This window comes from Canis lupus, chromosome X (genome assembly GCF_048164855.1).
Source record: "Canis lupus baileyi chromosome X, mCanLup2.hap1, whole genome shotgun sequence".
In the NCBI taxonomy this organism is placed as follows: domain Eukaryota; kingdom Metazoa; phylum Chordata; class Mammalia; order Carnivora; family Canidae; genus Canis; species Canis lupus.
The window spans coordinates 118,396,664-118,418,269 of NC_132876.1; the positions used below are offsets into that span (position 1 = coordinate 118,396,664).

Sequence of the window (21,606 nt, forward strand, 5' to 3'; positions counted from 1 at the left end):
CTGATCTAAATTTCTTGGTTACTTTGATGAGAAAACTGAGGCCCAAAGACACAAAGTAACATGCCCAAGGTTACACAGTCCAGAAGCCAGAAGTAGAATCCAGTCTCTATGACATCTGTCTCTATCACCTGTTCTGCTCTATCTAGGGCTGAGTGGGGGAGAAGGAAGGAAGGGACCCAAGGATCTTACTCCCTGTAGCCAACCTGAACCAAATGAAGGAAATTGCAACAAACAAATTGCTGAATTACTGCAACAACACATCAGGACGTCCAAGCTCTGTAAGAAATGCCATATACAAAATTACACCTATACAAAAATTAACTCGAGATAAAGACTTTTGAACCTAAGACCTGACACCATAAAACTCCTAGAAGAAAACATAGGCGGTAAGCTCCTTGACACAGGTCTTGGAGATGATTTTTGGAATCTGACACCAAAAGCAAAAGCAAAAATAAATAAGTCATATTAAAAAGCTCCACAGAGGGCAGCCTGGGTGGCTCAGCAGTTTAGGGTCGCCTTCAGCCCAGGGCCTGATCCTGGAGACCTGGGATCGAGTCCCGCATCAGGCTCCCTGCCTGGAGCCTGCTTCTCCCTCTGCCTGTGTCTCTGTGCCCCTCTCTCTCTCTCTCTCTCTCTCATTAACAAATAAAATCTTTAAAAAATAAAATAATAAAAAAATAAAAAGCTCCACAGTAAAAGAATTCATCTACAAAATGAAAAGGCAGCCTGCTGAATGGGAGAAAACATCTGCAAATCATCTATCTGATAAGAAGCGAATACCCAAAATATAAAGAACTAACACAACTCAGCAGAAAATAAAATCTGATCAAAAAATGGACAGATCTAAATAGACATTTCTCCAGAGAAGATGGACAGATGAACAACGGGCACATGAAAAGACGCTCAACATCACGAATCATCAGGGAAATGCAAATCAAAACCACAACTAAATAACACCACACACCTGTTAGAAGGGCTATTAACAGAAGGACCAGAAATAACAAGCCTTGGCCAGGCTGTGGAGAAAAGGGAACCCTCGTGCACTGCTGGTGGGAATGCAAACTGGTGCCCCCACCGTGGAAAACAGAATGGAGGCTCTTCAGAAAACCTAAAAATAGAACTACCACATGATCCAGCAATTCCACTTCTGGGTATTTATCCAAAGAAAACAAAAACACTTAGCTCAAAAAGATATCTGCCCTGCTGTGTTCACTGCAGCATTATTTACAACAGCCAAGGCAAGGAAACAATCCGTCTGCGGACGGATGATGGATGAACGGATAAAGAAGATGCGGTACATATTTACAATGGAATATTATTCGGCCCTAAGAAGGAATGAAAGCTTGCCATTTGCAACAACCTGGATGGACCTCGAGGGCATTATGCTAAGGGGAAGTCAGTCAGACAGAGAAAGTCAAATACCGCGGGGAATCAAGCTCGTAGAGAGCAGATTGGTGGTTGCCAAGGCAGGGGGTAGGCAGTGGGAGAAATAATTTTTTTTTATTTTTAATTGAAGCTTCAAGCATGGTTGGATCCAGGGACTTGAAAATAATTAATGAAAAATGAAGATCAGTTACCAGCTAGGTAATGAAAATTGCTAGCGAGCTCCTTGAGAATGAGTTCAGCCTGAAACCGTGCTGGCAAATCCGGTTCATCCCTGACTCCTCCACCAGCGGGAACTGCAGAGGCCCCCGCCATGGTTTAACCCCCTCTGGTGTGAGCAGGGTAGCTCCCCCAGGCCTTCAGGACCTGCTCAATTACTAAACATCGACTGATTTATTAAACAGTAACTAAATATTCCCGGTACCACGCCCAGAGCTGGAGATAGAGGAACGCACAATAAGCACACAAACCCGAGGCTTCGTGGACTTCCTATTCTATTTCTAGCAGGGAGAAACAGACTCGAAGCACCATAAATAAGTAAATTATTTAAAAATTTATAAAGAAGAAAGAAACCACAATGAGATGCCATAACTACCTACCAGAATGTTTAATTTTTTTTTTTTTAACAAAACTGACAATACTGAAGTGCTGGCAGGGAATCATTTATATACAATAAGACTCAGTCACCTAAAAAAAAAAAAAACACAAAGGGATAACCCCTATGTACCTACTAGCGGGGCTAACATTAAAGAAACAAAACCAAGGTGCTGGCAAGGATCCTCAGCAACTGAAATTCTCATACATTGCTGGCAGAAATGCAAAATGGTACACCCACCTTGGAAAATAGCCTGGTATTTTCTTATATAAGCAGAATTCATAAAAACAAGACTATGCTAGCAAAGACACAGCTGTAGAGATACAGACACGAATGTATGGACATATATAGGCGAGGATATGGACAGAGGTACGATTTTGACATTTGGCTCTCTAGATCCAAGTATATGCAAGACTACGTCCCAATATCTTACCAGCTCGTTTTCTGACATAGCATTAATTTCTCAGAAACATTATTTTGATTTTAGCAAATGGTAAGTCTCTGACTTCACCCCATCCCCATCCCATTTTTCTTTGCTGACTTCACCCCCACCCCATCTCTAGCCCCATTTTTCTCTAAACAGGGTTCACATCCTCTCTTCTCCTTGATGTCTTCTGGATGGCAATCTTACAAAGTTCTAAGTTGGAAGAGAATTCTCCATCGTTTTTATAAGCCTTGCCTTACTCCGAAATTAATTGGAAATCAGTTAGAAAATAAAGCAGATGAACTCCAATAAAAAAATAATAATAAAAGGAAAAAAATAAAAATAAATTTAAAATAAAATAAATTAAATAAATTTTTAAAAAAGAAAAGAAAGCAGAGAGAGAAGTATATAAATCCCCTCCTTAGAACCAAAGCTATCTGGGCTGCCTGACAGTAAGCCCCCTGCAGGGGGTAAAGAATAAAAACCCTTCCTTATATTATCAACTAAAATAGCATTGCTTTTTAATACTGTCCTCCAACAGTTACTGGGGAATCAAATTATTCATGGTGTGTGTTCCAGCACAGTTTACTGATGCCCTAACTTCCAGGGGGGTCACGTTTTACAGAAAAGAACGTCACATTCTCCTCCCAAGGGTGCCCACCCGTGTCCTGGCCTCAGGTCCTATTTGAACCAGAGAAAGGAATGTGAACAGATTAGAATGCTTAACAGAGTCCATTACAATCCCACCCCCTGTCCGGCCAGAACTGAAAAGTCACCTGACCCCCTCCATCTGCCGCTGAGTCATCAAGCCCCTTCTTCAGCAAGCTAACTATTCAGCACGGGAATTAAAAAGAACACTGGGAATTCTTCCGTTTGGGTGTTCGCCTCCACCCCACCCCCTTCTAAAAACCATTTTGTCCTTAAGAGATGTAGCTGATCCGCTGTCTCTTACACTCGCAGTTAATCTTCGGGGCTTGCATTTTATTTTATGGATTTGATTGGATTGGATGCTGTCATTTTCTCATCTACTTAAGACACCTGGAGGGGGAGAAAATGCATTTCTGACACATCCCCTCTAAAGGCTGGAACCTTGCAAAACAACGCCAAACGCCTTACACTGCACATCTAGCTCTTTAAATTGCTAACCAGTAAGTTCCCGTTCCATTCAGAGCAAAGCAGCTCTTGCTTTAGAAGAAATCGGGCTAAAGACTGAGGACAAACGTCCTGAAGGGGGAATCGGTAAATGTGGCATTATTTAGGAAGCACAATGACAGCTGGAAAGCAGTTGACAGTTATCTTGGACCAGCCCGTTTCTTGCTTTATAATGCATGTGTGGGGATCATTCCGGTTTTTTTTTCTCGCCGGGGCAAGAGGCCCCGGTCTTCCCGTCTGGCCCCTGCCCACTTTCCCGGATGGGCACGCCAAGCCCGAAGTCACGCGTGGGCCTGCAACACCCCCGCCCCGCACCCCCGCCTGGTGCCTGCAGCAGCCGCAGCCGCCGAAGACCCCACTTTCGCTTTCTGGGGCGCCGACGGGCTGCGGGCCTGCAGGCCGGGGTGCGCCTGCAGCGTGGGCGCCGCGCGTCCCTTACCTGCAGTGCCGCATGGCGCATCCCCGCCGCCCACCTGCACGGCATCCTAGAGCATCCTTTCTTCGGCGCGACGGCTGCGAGCGCGGTGACGTCACCGGGGGCGGGCCCCACGCCGCCACGTGACGCCCTCGGGGCGAGGCGGGGAGGGGGTGGGGGGCGAGGAAGACCCTGGACGTCCGGGGAGGTGAGGAGCGAGCGGCCGGGGAGCCCCGCTCCCGCGCCCCTTCCGGGCAGCTCGCTTGAGGAGCGCGGCGTGCCTAGGCTTTCAGCAACTACGGGGAAACAAACGGCACAGAGGGCGAAATCCGAGTGATTACAGGCTCCGAGCACGTAATGGGATTTCAAAAGAGTTAGGGATTAGTAATGAAAGGGAACAATTTGGTGTTTTAGTTTTCAAAGTCTTTATGAGATGCAACGGAGAAACATATTTTGTGCAGATCCAAGTGACAGGTAAAATATAAAGTGTCTGGAAATACTCTGCATAGAGGTTCAGGGTTTCAAATCATGTAGCAAAGATACCAAATACTGTAATTTGAAGCATATTCCTTATGGACCATTAGGCTATTCGCACTGATGAATAATGCTTTTATTTACTCTCAACAGCTACTTTCTACTATTAAACTTGTATTTGCCAAAGGTAAAAAAAAAGGGATGCCACATAGTCCTACTGCTTGTATTTATTTAAAATAAAGCACTAATGCATGAGCATGGTTGTACTCGTGTCAGTGGTTTTTTTTTAACGCTGTGGCCAGGAATTTGATGTCTCAGAGACATGAAAGAGTTAATTCATAATAACTCTGTAACATTGTTTCACGCTTTTTAATTTTTATCACATTCTGCAGAAGTGAGTCATCTTACTATTACAGAAAACACGCACGATGTCAACATTTCCCATTCACAACTCAAAGCCTTCCCTAGAAAGCCTTAGAAAATTCCAACAGTGGTCATGTCCATTTGAAATGGCATATTTCAAACGTAAGCAGTGAACCCAATGCAACTTTCTTCTGCCAAGCCATAGACACGGCTTTGAAATGTGAAAGGACAAGAGCAGAAACTGGTCGCGCTTGTATTCCAGTTTCATACACTGGTTCACTTTCGAGAGAGTTTCAATCACGATTTTTTACATGGCCTGGCCTCCTGGCCGCCGAAAGAGATGTGAAATAGGTTGTTTCGCAAGCAGCCAGGAGTTACCTACTTGCTATTTATTACGGCGGCTTTCGCGTCCTTCTATATTTAACCAGGGCCCTTTTCCCACCATTCCCTCCGGATTAAGCACATGTCCGCTCGGGAGGTCTCTAATTCGGGGCACGGATACGGGCCCTCTGCCCCTCGCAGCGATCTACCATCATTTTCTGCACCGGACTTCAAAAGCCAACAATGTGGCCGTGTGCTTTTTCTAGGTCACTCGTCCCAGGCTGATTTTTCTAGGTGGTGAGCGACTTACCCTCGCCTTTCCGGTTCCCGAGCTCTAAAGTTTCAAGCGCGACCGAAACCCCCGGCTCCCGGGGCTCAGGGTCTCGCGGAGGCGGAGCCCGAGCTGCGCGCTCTCCGGCCCCGGGCAGACGTCGGCCTGGCCCCGGCGCCCCGGGCGGCCCCGCCCCCGCCCCGCCCCGCCCCCGCCCCCGCCCCCGCCCCGCGGAGCCCGGCCGCGCCGTCACGTGCCGGGCCCCGCCGCTCGGCCCCGCCCCGCGCGGCCGCCGCTCGCCTCCCGGGGGGACCTGCCGCCGCGACCGGGGCGATCCGGGCGGCGGCGGCGACGGCGGGGGGAGGCGCCGTCCTCCCTGCGGGGCGCTGCTGCTTGCGGGTGGCTTAGCTTGGCCTCCTCTTGCAGGGCACGCTCAAGTGTGAAAAACCAGGAGTGCAGGCGGGCGGTTCAGGGAAGGCCTAAGACGGACGTGTCATTCCGCACGGCGTGTGGGGACTGCTGTCAGAGGTTCCAAATAGCCAGACTCAAACCCGTGAGTCAGCAGCGAGAGAGAGAGAGAGAGAGAGAGAGAGAGAGACGCAGACACAGAGACAGAGAGAAGGAAAGGAAAGGAACAAGAAAAGAAAAACAGGGAATAAAAAGAAAAATTACTGTGCACACACCAGAAGTTGGCAGACCCCGACACTCAGCCCGAAATGAGGCTCAAGGGTGCCCCTGTTAGTGACAAAGCTGCGACTGTTCATTCTTCGCACTGATTACTTACAATAATTACAATTTTCAGTGGTTACCAAGTCCTTTATCAACTTTGGAAAGCGTTCAAGGTTTGCTTCTCATTTCCAGACACGTGAGCAAGGAGTGACCAGGTCCTCTAAGCCTGGCAGCCGAAGCCGAATCAAGCCTCGCCTGCGTGACCAAACCGGGTCTTTCTGCTCAGGGACCCCGCAAGGTGGGACTCGCTTTGTTTCTCATTTTAACAGCCCCTCCCCACGTCTGGGCCCTTCTCTCAGCAGGCTCAGGGCATGACCAGCCTTCGTAGCATCCTCCTCCTCCTCGACGTGCTGGGTGCAGTCAGGCGGCAGGATCACACACTTGCTGTTTCCATTAGTTCAGTCATATGTAATGCACTACAAAGGTCAATATGATTATAGGGAAAACAACAGGCAAGGATTGAAAACTTCCCCAGAGCAGAGCTACCCGGGAGCCAAGGTTTCACCAACCAAATAAATCCCAATGGCTTATAATCAGATTCAGGTTTCACCTAAGTTGATCTACAAAAGAACTTTTAAGGTTATTTACACAGGCACAACATGATGTATCAGCAAACACGTAACCTCGTGATGGCCAAGGATGAACTTGAGGTTGTGTTTCAGGAGGCGGGCTTCCACCTGAATCAGGCTTCCATACAATGTGAGCAATCGGGTAATTTTATTTTTTTTAAAGATTTTATTCATTTATTCATGAGACACAAAGAGAGGGAGAGGCAGAGACACAGGCAGAGGGAGAAGCAGGCTCCATGCAGGGAGCCCAACGTGGGACTCCATCCCAGGTCTCCAGGATCATGCCCTGGGCCAAGGGCAGACGCTAAACCGCTGAGCCACCGAGGCCGCCCTAACCGGGTAATTTTAATGAGAGGCATTTCTATGGAAACAAAAGAAAAACATGAATAGTTCAAGCAAATTAGAAATTCCATTTTCTGAGTTTGCAGAGCGGTCAGTTGAGAAAATTTCTAAAAGTCGGATTCTAAGTATCTTTAGGCAGAGCACAAACAGTGCGGTCAGGCAATCAGATCGTCCTGTTCGCAGTGTCAGTGTCCCCCCGGTGATCTCTCTGAGTGGCTGCACAGCTGCAGGCACAAAGAGCCGCACATGGGCTGCTGTGATTTCTTTGAAGTTTTTATCAAGTTGTCCAGTTGCAGCCTGCATGGTTTCGGGGAAAAGGCAGGCTTAGCCTCAGAGTGATTCCAAGTGAAAATAGTGGGAGAAAATTGGAAATGCTAGGCTGCAGGGTTTTAGCCAAATATTGGAGGAAGTTAGAATTCAGGATCCACTCCAGTTTGCGGGTAGAAAATAAACCTCAGATGATCAACGGCACTAGAATCTAAAATCCACAAGGGTGTGTTACTGAAACATAATTTTCTCTCCATAATCATTTCCATCAAAGACAACCATGGCAAGACTAATTTGTTTTGCAAATTAAGTTGACTTTTAATAAACTTGGCCTGATTATTTCTGAGTGCAGCAAAAATAGTGATGGATCATGCTCTTTCAGATCCTTTTAAATCTGCAAACAAGACATTAACGAACCAGCAATATTTTAAGTGAAGTTATAAAAAATTCTAATTATCTTCATTACTTCCTTTGGTCTCCTGTAATTAATTCTTGTTGATCTCGATCTTTTGTTCTTTGATGAATTCATCACTTTTCCACGAAAGCTTTAGAAATTCTTACCCAGTTCAGTGTCAAGATCTTAAGGTCAGCAAAGACCTGTATCCATAGGGTGCTTGTCAGGGTCTTTTTCATGAATCTCCTCAAAGATAAAGCACTTTTGCAGGAACATTTTGGCAAAAGCATCAGAATAAAACAATGACTACCTGTGAATGACAAAAGACTTAAAAACTGGCAATGGCTAAAGATCAGATGAGAATTCATTATAATGCAATTGACAAGAAAATTTGGTTATTTCTTCAACATGCAGCATTTTAAGACAATGACCGGAATTATGGCTGATAACACTATGTCAGTACATCAGATTCTCATGAATTTCATATAATTTCTGGAATGTTTACATTAATAACTTCCATATAAATATCTCCTAAAGAAAGCTTAGCATCACTTCTTATTTTACAATGCATCCCGTGAAATTTAACATAACACTAAAAACTTATTTGAGTGGGATTCCCTGGGTGGCTCAGCGGTTAAGTGCCTGCCTTTGGCCCAGGGTGTGATCCTGGGGACTGGGGATTGAGTCCCATGTAGGGCTCCCTGCAAGGAGCCTGCTTCTCCCTCTGCCTGTGTCTCTGCCTCTCTCTGTGTCTCTCATGAATAAATAAATAAAATCTTTTAAAAATGTAAAAATAAAATTTTAAAAACCTATTTGAAAAAACTTAGCTTTTTACATAAGTTTGCTTAAGTAAACCTGATAAAGACAAAACACAGAATCTTTGTTTTCTAGGCAGGTTACATTGAAGGTAAAGAAAAACCTTTGTTTGCAATTTCTTATTAAGTGCAGACCGAAAAACAAAAAACAAAAAAGAGCAGACCAATAACTAAGAAAACTTTGTCCTTTGAACAGAGAGAAAACCAAATTCTAATTTTGCACCACTGTACTTTTGATATTAAATTTCTCCCCTTTTTTTTCTTTTTAATTTAAATAAATCCAGGGTACCTGGGTGGCTCAGTGGTTGAGCAATTGCCTTCGGCTCAGGGCGTGATCCCGGGTCCTGGGATCCAGTCCCACATGGGGCTCCCCTCAAGGGTCCTGCTTTTCTCCCTCTGCCTATGTCTCTGCCTCTCTCTGTGTGTTTCTCATGAATAAATAAATAAAATCTTTTTTTAAAATTTAAATAAATCTATTTTAATCTCTGCTTTGCCACACATAAGATTCCTCTCTCAAGATCCCTTTTCTGCAAACCTTCTACAACTTTCTATATCCATTTGGGTTTTGTCCTTTTTTCTTTCTTATTCTGAAATAACGATTTTCCTTTAGGATGAAATTACTTTCTTTTTTCCCTTTACCAAAAATGCATCTCCATTCCTCATACCTGCTTTTACCCAAAACACACCTCCTACTTTTCATATACAGCCATTTTCTTTCATCCTTATTGTTTCTAGTGATTCTGTAAAAAACCAAAAAACAAAAACTAAGCAAACGAAACCCCCTTTTTCCTGACAACCTCAGCTTTATTAGTTCAGATGTTACCTCCTCGATTTCAAAGACTTACAAAGCTTATCTAGGAAAGGAATGGCCCAAAGCTGGCACTAGGTAATAATTATAGATGTATATAGATGTACTCAGAGAGGGTGGCACAGTCGCCTCTGCACTACGTTAAGTGAATAATACATCCTTTCTGTGTAACGCAGTTACATAAGCTTTTTGAAAATTAGAGCATGAGATTTACTCGCGTCCCCTGACATGGCTCTGTGAGCCTGGGGACCCTATGACAGGCAGGGGCGGCAAGATGCCCACATTACTGAGGAAGGCGCTTGCTCTAAGCTGAGCAGAGTAACAATCTGGAAGATGGGACAGCTAGGTCTAAGCTGATGGCAGGGTTGTAAATTATTGGGAACCACAATTCAGAATTCCCAGCCTTGCAAGTAGTTACAGGAAATAGGGGAAGGATTTTTTAAATGATTTCCCCCCCCCCCCATTTTGTTCTTCTTTTACGTTTCTTTCTTTTTTTTTTTTTTCAAGGGTGGTTGTTCTTGTACTGGCCTTTTCAGCTGGCCACGCAGACTCTTCCATGGCTCAAGAGTGGTGGCTTTCAAACACGTTGGATCATTCCACAGCAAGAAAGAGAGTGTATATTCCGGCCCAGACCATACTTACACATATAAAACCACCTAAAATAAAAGCTTAATGAACTGGGGCACCTGGGTGGCTCTGTCGGTTGGGCATCTGCCTTCCTCTCGGGTCATGACCTCAGGCCCGGGGTCCCAGGGTCCTGGGATCGAGCCCCATATCGGGCTCCCTGCTCATTAGGGGAGCCTGCTTCTCCCTCTGCCTCTGCCTCTGCTTGTGCTGTCTCGCTCACTCTCAAGTAAATAAATAAAATATTTTAAAAAAACGCTTAATGAACCAACACGTATTTCCCATTTTGAGTATGATATGCATTCACTCTTTTGCACTTTATGAAATTACCTTTTTCTTTACATACGGATAATCAATCCATCCATAAGCCCAACTATACATTAGAGACAAAATTGAAGATATATAGGATCCACTTATCTAGATAGCTGTAGATCATACGTGTATTTTCTATTATGCTAATGCTCGCCCACCAAGGGTCTGTGAGCACAGTTTCAGAAACCGGAAATTATGGTAAATCCTCACGCTGCAGGAAGGAGCTGGCCGGAGAGCCCCACTGCTTCTCACCCTGCACTGGGGCGCCTGCTGCTGTGCCTGCGCTGCCGACCTTGCAGGGCTTGCGTGCAGTTAGCTCACTTGTTCCAAGGGTTCTGACCTACTCGCTTTAATTCATTTTGCTGTCGCAGCCCTTCTTCCGATTTTTGAAACTATTTGTAATCTTTGCTTTCCGGGGAAAACCAGGGCGCGGGCAACCTTGAGCTGTCTATCCTGTGTTAGCATCCTGTGGCAGATTAGCAAACTGATAGATACATTTAAAAATTATTGAAAGTGTATCCTTTCTCATAATAATGTTTTTCAGTGTGGCATAAAATTTGTTAATAGACCCACACATTTGTTTCTCTCTGTAAAAATTTAAAGACCCAAAGTAGATAAACTTAGTTTTCCCATTTAATGTTAATCTTATTTGGAAATGACTTAGATGTTCACTGAATAGCCATTATTAGGTTTAACTTAGCATAAGCTTTGACCTAATTTATATCTATTTAAATTACTTTTTTTAAAAGATTTTATTTTTTTAAGTGATCTCTGCACCCAATGTGGGGCTCAACCTCACGACCCCAGATAGAGTAGCACCCTCTACTGCTTGAGCCATCCAGCCCCCTCCTGTAAGTTACTTCTTTTGAACAATGAAGCTTGGATCAGATATCAAATAAATAGTTAACTACTGAAGAAATACTTCTATTAAACCAACAAATTTATTTTGTATTTATTGAAGATCATCGCAGGTCATGTGAACTTGAAAAAAACATTTAGGTTCCTTTCTACATTTCTGAGAGTATACTTGATTTATAGAAACACTTAATTTTCTTGAAGCCAATTAAATAGAGCTCTTTGCAAATTAGTTTCGGCAATACCATCCAGAGGTAGAAAAATATCACACATCTAGAGCACACCCACACAGACATAGAGACATACAGACATACAAATAGACCCAGAGCTCTTTATAGTTTTTGTTTTAAGAATGTTTGCTGTGTCTTGGGTACAAAACTCAGGAAAAAAGTAGTTAGGGGGCGCCTGGGTGGCTCAGTGGTTTAGCATCTGCCACTGGCTTAGGTTGTGACCCTGGCGTCCCGGGATCCAGTCCCACATCGGCCCCCCGCGGAGAGCCTGCTTTTCCCTCTGCCTGTGTCTCTGCCTATCTCTCTCTCTCTCTCTCTCTCTGTGTCTCTCATGAATACATAAATAAAATCTTTAACAAAGAAAGAAAGAATTGAGATATAGTCTCTCTGCTCTCCATTGGGGAAGGAAAGACTGATGTGCTACCCCAAGCCTCGGCTTCGGTCACTTGTTCCCCGATTTATGCTTTCTTTGTCTAAAAGCTTGCTGTGCTCACTTCTTGGGGTCTCATAGTTCTGTGGGCTCCCATACGGACACAATTAAATTTTTCTCCTGTTAATCTGTCTTCTGTCAATTTCATTATTAGACTCGCCAGAGAACCCAGAAGGGAAGAAGGGTAAAGTTTGCTGCCCCGACGATGTACTAGATTTCATTTATGAGAATATCTTTACATGTGAACATAGAAAACAGGTAAGAAATCCACTGAAGTCTCAACCACCCGTGGGATTTCACTGCCTAGCAGGATTCGGGTGTGTTTTACATTTTTCTTCTTTTTAGCTTGGTTACATTTTCTAATTTTTCTACCATTAAGGTGTATTACTTTTGTAACAGGGAACAGTCTTTGCTTGTTTTCTTAAAAACACTCAAGTAGGGATCCCTGGGTGGCGCAGCGGTTTGGCGCCTGCCTTTGGCCCAGGGCGCGATCCTGGAGACCCGGGATCGAATCCCACGTCGGGCTCCCAGTGCATGGAGCCTGCTTCTCCCTCTGCCTGTGTCTCTGCCTCTCTCTCTCTCTGTGTGACTATCATAAATTAAAAAAAAAAAAAACACTCAAGTAGACACAATAATCATGGAAGAAATATTTTTGGCTGTTTTTTTTAAAGATATTATTTATGTATTCATGAGAGACACAGAGAGAGGCAGAGACACAGGCAGAGGGAGGAGCAGGTTCCCTGCGAGGAACCGGATGCAGGACTGGATCCCAGATCCCAGGGTCACAACCTGGGCCCAAGGCAGGCACCCAGTCGCTGAGCCACCCAGGCGTCCCTTCTGGCTGCTTTTTTTTTTTTTTTTTTTTTTTTATTTATGATAGTCACACAGAGAGACAGAGAGGCAGAGACACAGGCAGAGGGAGAAGCAGGCTCCATGCACCCACCGGGAGCCTGATGTGGGATTCGATCCCGGGTCTCCAGGATCACGCCCTGGGCCAAAGGCAGGCGCCAAACCGCTGCGCCACCCAGGGATCCCCTCTGGCTGCTTTTTAATGCAGATTTCATTACTTGAAGATTCTCAAATCTTAATTGCAAAACCCCAAGAGAACAATTCCCAGTCCTCCTAGATTATTCTGCTCCTAAAAATCTTTAGGAAAGAAGAAGCCAGCCCAAAACTGGTGTTAATGTTTCATCGGCCGCTGGTCGGTCTCCATCTCTCTTCCGTATAAATTCCCTAGCCGTTGCCACCCGTCACGAAAGCATTCTGCAAATACCTGTGCTGCAACCTTTGAGCTTTAATCTCTCCTTAGTGGCGCCTTCTATTTTCTCCACAGCTTCCCGCACTGTATCCCTTGGAGCGGCGGCTGGGACCTCGGCGGCGGCGGCCGCTCTGGGAGCAGAGCGCTACTGCCATCTGGTGGCCACAGGCTGGAGCTGCCGCTCCTCATCCCACCGCGCGCGGGGCCCAACACGGGGAGCGCGGGGGTGGACCAGGCTTGGCCTCAAATTACTTTGAGTATAATTCGATGCCAAAAATGTTCCATTTCCCGGGACGCCTGGGGGGCTCAGCGGTTGAGCCTCTGCCTTCGGCTCAGGGCGTGACTCCAGGGTCGGGGATCGAGTCCCACGTCGGGCTCCTCGCATGGAGCCTGCTTCTCCCTCTGCCTGTGTCTCTGCCTCTCTGTGTGTGTCTCATGAATAAATAAATAACATCCTTTTTAAAAATGTTCCATTTCCCAGCCATTTTTAAGAGTTCACCATAGACCCTAAGTCTGCTTCATTTGGAACCCCTTAAGTGTAGTCGTTCAGGCAGGTGGAAGTATTGTAGACATTCGCACATTATTCTGGAACGGGTGCGGAGGAAACTGAGGGGTCCTTCTGTCCGAGGAGGCGAACCTGGTGGCCGGGCACCGAGGTAGAAGGGGAGTCTGCATAGACATGGAAACGCATTAATTACATGGTGGGGGTTTTAAGCCATTTTCAAGCCGCCTTGTGTTAACGCCAGGTACTCCGCGAACGGGCCCACTGGTCCGCTGCAGGTCACCTGACCCTCGCAGCAGCCTGCTGACAGGGGGAGGCGGCTGGGCTGTGCCCATTTCCCCGACAGCCCTGACAACAGTCACCCCCCCACGCTGGCACGCCCGGGGGGGGGGGGCGGCAGGCCGGGTCCTCCTGGCTCCTCGCCCCGCCCTGCGCTAGCTCCCTGAGCCCCTCCGGAGCGCGATCCAGTTGTGCCCAGCGTAGCTCACATCACGTCGAGGCCCGCAGGCAGAGAGGCGGGCTGGATCTACCTCCCCGACGCCCGCGTAGCGCTAAGCCAGAAGCAAAACCGTCCCCGAATGTCCTCAGCCGAAAGCAGCGCCGCAGCCCGAGGTCATCCGTGGGCGCATCACACTCGCAGGCCTGTGCCCCGTGCCTCTGCCGGCCTTGCTTTTCCCCCCTGTGAAGTGGGCGGCGGCGGGCAGGACTCCTAGCGCCCGGCGCCGGCGCCTCGCGAGACTTGCGGGAGGGATCTGCACGGGGAAGGCCGCGGCCCCGACATATGCTTATGAAAACATCCTCCGATATTTTGGGGCAGGAGGGCAAAGTCATAGTGTGCGCTCACACGCACGCGTAGCTCTCCGTGGAGCGGCGCGGCCAGCCTGTTCGCACCCGCCTTAGGCCGCACGGGCGCAGCCGCAGGGACGAGCGGGCGCACGCGCCCTGGCTGCCTGGGGATGCGTGTCCCCGGCCCGGGAGCGCGGGGTCGGCAAACAGCAGCCCGCGTGTGGTTTTCAGACGTGAGCGTTTGCTCGCTGTGACCTTTTGCACCAATTTCGATTTTTACGAGCTTCTCCCTGTGCGTCTGTGCTCTCGCTCAGATACACGGATAACATCTTGAAGGAAAGAGGAGCGGCCGAGTGACGGTGCGGACCCCAAGGGCATGCAGTCCCGCCCGCCGCAGCCATTCGGAGCTGCCGTCGTGGCCCCGGCACCGCCACCTCTCGGGGGAGGGCTAACCCGGGCCGCGGCCTGGAGGGGCCTCCGCGCAGGCGCAGTACAGCTGTGTGCAGGCGGGGGGGGGGGGGGGGGGGCCAGCCCGCAGAGCCCGCAGCGCTGGCGCCTCCGAGAGCCTCGCCCCCCCCCCCCCCCCCGCCCCGTGGCCCCGGGGCTCCCCCTCCGGCGGTGGAGGCCACGTAGCTGCGGCGCGGCCTTTTCGCTCCGGGCGCCTCGGTTCCGGCCTCGCAGGCTGCCAGAGGCCTACGTTGTCCCCCGCGGCCGCCGGCCACCGCGCCCAGGGCGCCCGGACGGCGCGGGGGAGCGGCCGGGGCCTCGCCGCGGCCCTTCCCGGACCCAGGCCCGCGGGCGGCACGTCGAGGGCTCCGAGCCACCCCGCGGAGCGGCGAGCTCTTCCCGGGTCGGTGCCCGCGCGCAGCGACGCCGTCACACGGGCCGATTAGCCGGTGCTGTGAAGCGCTTCCCTTAAACTAATTCCACTGCGATGAAACCATTTATGCTCATTTCCCAGGGGAATCTGCCTACAATTGCAGGGCAGGAACAGCAATCTGGCCGGGGCGTCTGCGTGTGGGAAGGAGGAAGAGCAGATTCCAGAAGGCCCTGGGCCTCCAGCCGCAGGCCCCGGCGCGCGCTTCCAAACGCCCCGAGACGCGCAGCCTCTGCCTTCGGACTTCGCTGCGGGCAAACCTCGTTCCAAAGTGAGAGGACAGAGGAAACGAACTAGGGGTGGTGGAAGGGGAGGAGGGCGGGGGTGGGGGTGACTGGCTGGCGGGCACTGAGGGGGGCACTGGACGGGAGGAGCACTGGGTGTCATTCTGTATGTTGGCAAATTGAACACCAATAAAACATTCATTAAAAAAAAAGTGAGAGGACAGTGATCACTTGTCTGAAAGCAAACATTGTGATGCATGACAAAGGCCCACACATTAGAACAAAGGAACAGGCCCTTCTAACATGAGAGCTTCCGTGGCCAGCTGCGTGGTGACCCCGCAAAGACGTCCACAGGTCACCTCACATGGCAAAAGGGACTTGGCAGCTGTGCTTAGCGCACGGCTCCTGACGTGGCAGATGACCCTGGCATATGCGGAGGGTCCAGTGTCCTCACAAGGGTCCTCATGAACATGGTAGAGAGAGGATAACAATTTTAAAAGTTAAGAATAGCAAAGGAACACACACAGACTTCTCAAGAAATCAGATAAATGGTGCTACAGAGGAAATAATATTTGATGATGAGGGCAAAGCATGAATGTCAAGAAAAATAAAGCCAACCAAATGGCATTGACCACAATATTGGTGTGTTTACGAAGTGTTTAGACCGGAAAATATACTAACGAACAGAAAACTAAAGATCAATAAAATAAGTACACTTTGCCCTCATTATTATTTTGCTTTCGGATACCTGCGGCTAATCTCTCTCACATGGACTTTCTAGAGTTGTGCTGTCCAGTATCATATCCACCAGCCAAATGTGGCTATTTAAATTTAAATTAATTAAAAATAAATTTTAGAAAACTCAGTTCTTCAGTCACTAGTCACGTTCTGAATGCTCAATAGCCACCTGTGCCTCGTTGACTTCCATATTGGAGTCTTTAAATAAAAAAGAGGACGAAGAAAAAAAAAGGAGTCCTCATGAGAGGGAGGCAGAAGGGTCCTGGGGTCGAGTCCCGCATCGGGCACCCCGCAGGGAGCCTGCTTCTCCCTCTGCCTCTGTCTCTGCCCCTCTCTGTGTATCTCTCATGAGTAAATTTTTAAAATCCTTAAAAAAATACAAGGAAACCGCTCGAATAAAACGTAAACCTTCCTAAATTCTGCACACATACATGTATTTGTACACACACAAACATGCCCAGACACACACATGCATACGAAGAAAAGAGAATGGCTACACAATGATAGCCATATCATGATGATAACTATCATGAAATGATAGAGCCATAATTTTGAATAAACATAAAAATGACAGAAATGAGATCACATAGCAAATGTAAATAGCCCATAACGATCGATGTAAAAACGTGAAAACATTTTTAGAATATCTAACAAAGCAGAATATAACAATCTGTGCAGGAACAGATGCAGCTAAAACAAAAAGACTGAAATAAATGATGTACAAAGAAAGATACACAAGGAAAATGCAAATAACATGAAAGGATCGCATCCATCACATCTAACAAGAATTCCTAGCAAACAGCATTAGAGACGGAGGCCACGTTACGGCGCGCGAGGCCACAGCACACAACGATGATTTTGAAGAGTCACCGATGTTTATGCTAACAAGACAGCAGGAGCTTTCACTAGTGGACCTACCGGTGCTGTAAAGAGAACCGGAAATGCTAACAGCCCCCCTCAATGCATCCAGGGCGGCTCAAGGAGATGACACAGGAGTAAAGACACATTTGGAAATGGTGTCTTCGCAGATGTCATTATTTAAGGATCTTCAAGATGAAACTTGCAGTGGGCCATAAATCCAATGATCGGTGTCTTTTGAAGAGAAAGGAGAGGGAGTTTGGAGACAGAGACAGGAATGAAGACCACGCGAAGATGAAGCAGAGCTTGGTGGGACGCACAAGCCAAGGGCCGCCGAGAGCCACCAGAAGCCAGAAGAGGCAGGAAGGCTCCTCCCTTAGAGCCCCCAGAGGGAGGGCGGCCCTGCCGGCACTTGGATTTTGGACGTCCAGCCCCCAGAACTGTGAGACAACAACATTTCTGCTGTTCTAAACCACCTGGTTTGTGCTAATGCATCATGGCAGCCCTGGAAAATTCACCTCGCATGTATGTATGTATACAGCAATCAGCTTCTAACCCCGAAGTATGCAGAATGCGCTGCTTTTCATGGAACATTCATAAAATGTAGGGGTGCCTGGGGGGCTCAGTCACTGAGGCATCCGACTCTCGATTTCAGCTCAGGTTGTGATCTCAGGGTCGTGAGACGAAGCCCTGTGTTGGGCTCTGCGCTAAGTGGGGAGTCTACTGGAGATCCTCCCTCTCCCTCTCCCCCCTGCTCGTGCTCACACACTCTTTCCCTCTGATTATTGTAGGCCATAAAGAAAATCTCAATAAATTCCAAAGAATAAAAATAACACAAACAGGATTTTTTTTAAAGATTTTACTTATTTATTCATGAGAGACAAAGAGAGAGAGAGAGGCAGAGACACAGGCAGAGGGAGAAGCAGGCTCTCCGCAGGGGGCCCAACGTGGGACTTGATCCCGGGTCTCCAGGATCACACCCTGGGCCAAAGGCAGGCGCTAAACTGCTGAGCCACCCAGGGCTGCCCAACAGGATTTTCTATTTTGCCATGAAAGTAGAAATGAATAAAAATCTGTCAAGACCCTTGTATCTAGAAAAAAAAATTAAGATTTTATTTATTTATTCATGAGAGACACAGAGAGGGAGACAGAGACAGGCAGAGGGAGAAGCAGGCTCCATGCAGGGAGCCCGATGCAGGACTCAATCCCAGGACCTCAGGATCACAACCTGAGCCAAAGACAGACGCTCAACCACTGAGCCACCCAGGTGCCCCTATATGGAAAAAAACTTTTAAAAAACATGCTAATAACACCTTTTGGGTCAAAGTGGAAATACAGAGTGAAATCACAGAATTTCTTAGGAATAATGATAATGAAAACTCAACAGATGAGTTGACAGAGAAAATGTATAGCACTACATTGGTTTAGCATTACAAAGCTTCAAATAAACACACCCAACTCAAACAACTGCCCAAATAAGGCAACTATGTAAGACCCAAGAAAACAATTCATAAAAATGAAAGCAATATTTCATGAGTTATACAACAGAAAAGCAATAGAACAAATGAAATCAAAAGCTGGTTCTATTTATTTATTTATATATTTTTTAATTTTTAAGTCAGCTCTTCATCTAACGTGGGGCTCGAACACACAGCCCCCAAGATCAAGAGTTGCACACTCCACCAACTGAGCCAGCCAGGTGTCCCAAGCTGGTTCTCTTGAAAAAAGAAAAGAGAAAAGAAACCCAAAAATACTCCAATCACTAACCTAATCAGGGAAAAACAAGGGGGAAAACACATATAGAAAGTTGGAAATGGGGATCCCTGGGTGGCGCAGCGGTTTGGCGCCTGCCTTTGGCCCAGGGCGCGATCCTGGAGACCCGGGATCGAATCCCACGTCGGGCTCCCGGTGCATGGAGCCTGCTTCTCCCTCTGTCTGTGTGTCTCTGCCTCTCTCTCTCTCTCTCTCTCTCTATCATAAATAAATAAAAATTAAAAAAAAAAACTTTAAAAAAAAAAAAAAGAAAGTTGGAAATGCCAGGGGGAAAGAACCCTCTAGAAAGGAAGGCAGCAATCCCCTCCCAAAACATTCCTGTGTGCTCTTGACAAACGGGAAAACAGATGAAATGGGTCATTTTTAAGAAAAACACAACTCAACCGAAATTGACCTCAAGGGACAGGTCTAAAATGCTCAATTTCCATGGAGGAAATAGAGCAAGTAATTTCAAGAGTGTGCCTGTGATAAAAAGCACAGAGCACACCCAAAAGGCTCCTCAGCAGAATTCTTCCAAACTTTCTCTCTTGGAGCCAAGAAAAAGAAGAAAAACTTCCACATTTGCTTTATAGAGTATGGCATTGACCCTTGACCTGCAAAGAGCGCACTAAAATTAAATTAGTGTAGCGATGCAAAAATCATAAACACAATACTAGCAGACCAATCCGAAGCACGTGAATGTGTGTACATCATGACCACATGGAGTTTAATTCACAAAAGGTCTCTACTAGGAAAGCCATTAATATAATCTATCATATTTTTAGAGCTAAGGAAAATCATGATTTCAGTAGATGGAGAAAAGGGATTTGAAAAACCCAATACCCATCCATGTTGAAAACACTCAAGAAAATAGAAATCGATGGGCTCGTCCCTAACATCATAAATATGTGTGTGAAATTCACCTCCTGAGGCCAACATTTTATTTAAAGGGGAAACACTAGCTTTTTAACTTAAGTCTGGGAAAAAAGGTATCTAGCCTAGTATGCATAGTATTTGTATCTTATCTTTCTTTTCTGTCTTTATCCCTATAAAGACAGAAAATAGCCAAAATCTATCAAGAAATGTCTTCGATATAAATGAGGAAAACTGTAAAGCATTCCTGAAAGACACAAAATTGTTCTTGAACAAATGGAAATATATTAATACATTCTTGGATGAGAGGATTCAACACTATAAAGATGTCAGTGCTCCCTAAATTGTAAATTCAATGCATTCTGGTAACGATTTCATCATTTCCCCCCACTCCTGGGGCTAGACAAGTTGATTATGAAGTCCATTTGGAAGAACAAGCAATAGCCGAGAAAATGCTGGAAAAAAAAAAAAGGGAAGAGGGCCAGCCCCAACAGATAACAGAACATCTCAAAAACTTCTATAATGAAAGCAGCCCCGCACACATTTAGACTCTGCTGAGGTATCATTTCTCGTCCCTCGAAGTGGCAAACGACGTTTCATTGGTGCCATTGTGGGGAAACTGTGCATACAGCGCTGGTGACAGCACAAAATGGCACAGCCCCGAGAGACATGGGGTGCTATCCAGCAAAATCCCATGTGCATTTACCCCCCTCCCTTTTTTTTAATTTATTCATGAGAGACCCAGGCAGAGGGAGAAGCAGGCTCCATGCAGGGAGCCCGACGCAGGACTCGATCCCAGGACCCACTATCACGCCCTGAGCTGAAGGCAGATGCTCAACCACTGAGCCACCCAGGCGTCCCAATGAACTGGAATCTGATCAAGCTTCTAGATTCAATGACAGATTTTCCCCCCAGTATTTACTAACAGAGAATAGAGTTCACAGGAACATGTCAACCTATAGCCTAGGGATAAAATCAGCCAAGCCCAGAACATGGGATCCTGGTGTGTTACTGGGGCGGGGAGCTAGACATTGTAGATTGAAGACAGACACAACTACAGTAAGATACCACTTCACGTCTACTGGGACGGCCATGATCAAAATGACGTAAGTGTTGGCCAGGATGTGGAGAAATTAGAACCCTTGACACTGCTGGTGGGGATGCAAAATGGTGCAGCTGCTTGGGAAAACAGTCTGGCAGTTCTTCAAAAGGTTAACCACAGACTTACTGTCTGACCCAACAATTCCACCTTTAGCTTTAGGCCCAAAAGAAATGGAAATATAGGGGATCCCTGGGTGGCTCAGTGGTTTGGCACCTGCCTTTGGTCCAGGGCGTGATCCTGGAGTCCCAGGATCGAGTCCCACATCAGGCTCCCTGTGTGGAGCCTGTTCTCCCTCTGCCTGTGTCTCTGACTCTCTCTCTCATGAATAAATAAAATCTTTAAAAAAAAAAAAGAAATGGAAATATATGTTCACACAAAACCTTGAACATGAACGATGGTAGCAGCATTATTCACACTAGCCAAAGAGTGGAAGCAACCCAACCGCCCATCGACTGGTGAACGAATAAACAAAATGGCCTATCCACACACTGGAACATTCTTCAACAATAAGAAGGAGTGAAGCCCTGACACCTGCAACCACATGGATGAACCTGGAAAAGCTAATGCTGAGTGAAGGAAGCCAGACATGAAGGCCACACACTGTGATTCTGTTTATATGAAATGTCCAGAATAAATCAATCCTTAGAGCCAGAAAACAGGTTAGTGGTTGCCAGGGGTTGGGAGAATTGGGGATCACTGGTAATGGGGTCCAGGGTTTTTTCTTGGGGTGATGAAAAAGTTACCATTGCTTGTAGCGACACCTGCATAATTATGAATATCCTAAAAACCAATGAACTACACACTTTAAACAGGTGAACTATATGGTATGTGAATTCTATCTCAAGAGAACTGTTACCAAAAAA

At 46.9% G+C, this 21,606-nt stretch overlaps 1 protein-coding gene and 1 long non-coding RNA gene across 3 annotated transcripts in view; one reads left to right on the forward strand and one right to left on the reverse strand.

Moving 5' to 3' along the window:
• Nucleotides 1-5,586, reverse strand: part of CLCN4 (chloride voltage-gated channel 4) — a 69,297-nt gene extending 63,711 nt beyond the window's left edge. The window contains exons 1-2 of one of the 2 annotated variants that reach the window (XM_072816923.1): nucleotides 5,438-5,586; nucleotides 3,994-4,265 (exon numbers count right to left, since the gene is read on the reverse strand). The gene's annotated coding sequence lies outside the window, so the exon portion shown is untranslated. The remainder of the gene's footprint in view (nucleotides 1-3,993; nucleotides 4,266-5,437) is intronic. The other variant, XM_072816924.1, reaches the window with a different exon arrangement.
• Nucleotides 5,587-5,736: 150 nt separating this feature from the next.
• On the forward strand, nucleotides 5,737-13,542 carry LOC140627292 (uncharacterized). Its single transcript, XR_012026124.1, has 3 exons — nucleotides 5,737-6,365; nucleotides 11,928-12,031; nucleotides 13,107-13,542. It is a non-coding gene; the product is annotated as an uncharacterized lncRNA (long non-coding RNA).
• The last annotated feature ends 8,064 nt before the right edge of the window (nucleotides 13,543-21,606 follow it).